The sequence below is a fragment of the Lithobates pipiens genome, unplaced genomic scaffold (genome assembly GCF_037356315.1).
Source record: "Lithobates pipiens isolate NorthernLeopardFrog02 unplaced genomic scaffold, aLitPip1_a1.2 Scaffold_8, whole genome shotgun sequence".
Lineage (NCBI taxonomy): Eukaryota > Metazoa > Chordata > Amphibia > Anura > Ranidae > Lithobates > Lithobates pipiens.
The window spans coordinates 457,834,216-457,838,132 of NW_027507903.1; positions in this window are offsets into that span (position 1 = coordinate 457,834,216).

The following is a 3,917-nucleotide window of genomic DNA, read 5'->3' on the forward strand; positions in this document are numbered from 1 at the left end:
AAACACAAACAGTTTAACAACCTGCTGCACAATCACGATTGTATTCAAGTGGTTATACTGGTGAAATGGCTGCAGCTGTCAGCCATAACCCCGATATTAAAATTTTCAGCCGGGGGAATCTCTTTCTGCTAAAAGCGATCTGAGCGGCACTCTCCACTGCACTTTTCCGGTCTCCCGGGTTTATGCGCCTCCTTTGGGAGCCCGGAACCTGATCCACTTGTGGCTGCTTACAAGAAAACGAATAGGGGACTGGAAGGTCACCGACTATCTCTATGGTCTAGGACAGTGTTTCTCAACTCCAGTCCTCAAGGCGTCCCAACAGGTCATGTTTTCAGGCTTTCCATTTTTTTGCACAGGTGATTTGATCAGTTTCACTGCCTTAGTAATTACCATAGTCGTTTCATCTGAGGGAAATCCTGAAAACATGACCTGTTGGGGTGGCTTGAGGACTGGAGTTGAGAAACACTGGTCGAGACTGTACGCGATGAGCATTTCAACACTTCTGGTTAGATAAGATGTACACAGAGCCCCTTTTTTTCTTTTTTTGAAAAGCATGAGATCAAAGTTTTTAAACAAGAGTGTGCGCATTTTAAAGCGTGACATGTTAGGAATCCATTTTTTTTTTCACAATAAAATATTTATTAAGTATTTTGTAAAGACATGGGAACATAATAGAATCCAACATAAATTTGCATATAAAATACAATTGTTCTGCGATTGGTCCGCAGTCTCTTGGAACCTGTGACGTACCCCAAGAGGCTGCAGGGGAAGGAGGGAGGGGCTGAACCTCCGCTCGAATGGCAGCGGCAATCTGTCCGGAAGTGGTAGCAAAAGCGGAACTTCCTCTTTTGGGTGAAGCTGTGGCAAACATCTTCTTCAGCTGCAGCAGGGACACAGACAGGGGGGAGAGACAGAGAACAGTAGAAACAACCACGTTTTTTGTAGAATAAAGAAAACAAAGTGGCTAGTGGCTGAGTACGATCAGTACGCAATACAGCATTTATTGATAGTTTTTACTGATATGGGTTTAATGTCACTTTAAAGCTTACAGAAGAAGTACTGAAATCATTTATGTCCTAGCAGCTCAGCGCCCTCTGCTCCCCCTCCCAGCACTGACTAAACAGCTCTGGTCACCCTGCCCCTCTCCCTCCCAAAGCAGAAATTAGAAGTCTAAAAGGCTGTCAAGTCACTATTGCAAAAAGGAAGCAGAGGAATAGTAAGGATCAGTGGCAGCTGAGTCGCACTGGAAGGAAGAACAAGGTGAGCTCAGCAGCTGAGTCATTGCTGATAGGGAGCTGAGCTGCTGAAGGAAAGACTTAAATGACTTCAGCTCTCCTGCTGGGAATTTTGGAGATGAACTACGTCATCATACCTGCATTTATAGAGGCAATTGAGAACTTGTTTTAACTGTTATTTACCATTTTTCAAAGACATGTGACTGCCACTTCTATAGGCTGACCACATGCTTATCTTAAAGTCTATATCTCTTAAGTCCTGTATTCTTAAAAGTTCTAATTTGTGACAGGTTTTTATTTTTGTGTAAATTCTTTAAAATAGATGTAGCACCCTGATGTTTAGGCAGGGTTGCTGGTACATTTAACTATCAGGTATAGTTGCCTTGGCCAATTTATAGGGGATCAATTGATTCCACCCTAAATCTGGAATTGCTGCACTTCTCTCTTCTGTCACTAGATGGCCGAAGTGACGTTCACAACACGAGCGGAACGCTCGTTCGTTTTTAAAGCTGTGTTTTACTACATGTTTGTGAGTACCTTTTCAATATATTTCTATAATAAAATTTACGAACGTACTTCACCATCGGAGTATACCTCTCTCTTTCCTATGAGACCTCTATGGATGCTATTGAAGCCTAAGATCCATATGGAAACTATCTGAGAAATAAACCCAGCCGAGGGGACCAATACCCATCTACCAGAAATTAGGACACAACCCCTGGACCCTGTTGTTTGTTTGATTTGCTGTTTACCTTACAGCAGTAAGGTAAGGGGCCACTTTACCTAGTGTGCCGTGTACACTGGAGATACAGGAATCACAAAACACGGTTGCTGGCACCTGTCATTGAGAAGCACTGAATAGGCCACTGGTCACTTTATTTCAGCTCACATATAGACTTTTTTATTTCATCTTCCCTATTAAGGAGATCACTGAACAAATTATCACTGGTCACTGTATTTTATTTTATTTCACTAAAGACTTTATTTACATAGCTTTCCTGTTCAAGCATGCATTGTGTGTTGCACGTTTTAATATAAGGGAAATTATTCTATGTACTCTGCTTAGGAGATATTCATGTTTATGTAAAGCACATGATATTCTTGACATATGAGTTGTAACAGACAGGATATCCCTTTCACTTGATTATTCAAGGATTAATTTGTTGGAAAAACTTCACAACTCTTGGATTTTTCCATATTATAATTGTGCATAATTTTATGTATTTTTTATTCATCACATATTTATTTAAAGGAATAATTTATTACTTAATAAGAAGGAGACACTGCTCCCGGGAGTGGGTCACTCATTTAACACTATTGTTTTTCATATAAGCACAAAGCACTTTTATTCTAATTTAGTATAGTTTAGTCATACGGTTTTAGGCAGTGCACTAATATCTACCATTATCTTTTATCACTTAATAATCACTGTCCTTATAAGCATAAGCACTTTAATTATATTTAGTTCAGGTAGCGCAACACCATTTGTTTGATTTTTACATATATTATCTGGGGGTTAGGGTTTATACCCCTGCCGGTGGTTTGCTGCAACCTACCCTTACAAATAGTTTAGGCCCTTGATGACAGCGCGGGGATACTCTAACTTACTAAACATCTTCTCCAGCTGCAGCAGGGACACAGACAGGGGGGAGAGACAGAGAACAGTAGAAACAACCACGTTTTTTGTAGAATAAAGAAAACAAAGTGGCTAGTGGCTGAGTACGATCAGTACGCAATACAGCATTTATTGATAGTTTTTACTGATATGGGTTTAATGTCACTTTAAAGCTTACAGAAGAAGTACTGAAATCATTTATGTCCTAGCAGCTCAGCGCCCTCTGCTCCCCCTCCCAGCACTGACTAAACAGCTCTGGTCACCCTGCCCCTCTCCCTCCCAAAGCAGAAATTAGAAGTCTAAAAGGCTGTCAAGTCACTATTGCAAAAAGGAAGCAGAGGAATAGTAAGGATCAGTGGCAGCTGAGTCGCACTGGAAGGAAGAACAAGGTGAGCTCAGCAGCTGAGTCATTGCTGATAGGGAGCTGAGCTGCTGAAGGAAAGACTTAAATGACTTCAGCTCTCCTGCTGGGAATTTTGGAGATGAACTACGTCATCATACCTGCATTTATAGAGGCAATTGAGAACTTGTTTTAACTGTTATTTACCATTTTTCAAAGACATGTGACTGCCACTTCTATAGGCTGACCACATGCTTATCTTAAAGTCTATATCTCTTAAGTCCTGTATTCTTAAAAGTTCTAATTTGTGACAGGTTTTTATTTTTGTGTAAATTCTTTAAAATAGATGTAGCACCCTGATGTTTAGGCAGGGTTGCTGGTACAATTAACTATCAGGTATAGTTGCCTTGGCCAATTTATAGGGGATCAATTGATTCCACCCTAAATCTGGAATTGCTGCACTTCTCTCTTCTGTCACTAGATGGCCAGGTATCTGGTGACATTAGATAAAACAAGGGCATTGCAAAGACAGATTAGGAATAGATAGGGTATCTCAGCCAATGGGCAGGGATCTTGGCCTGCTGGGAGAGCCTATTTATTTGGGTGAGGTCAGGTGATTAGGGTTCTGTGCCACCTGGAGGGCTGTCTGGGTGGATGTGTGTTGTGCTTTCCCGGGCTGCTAGGCCAGAGTCTGAGGCCTATCCTGGGGACATATGACTGCTAGGCT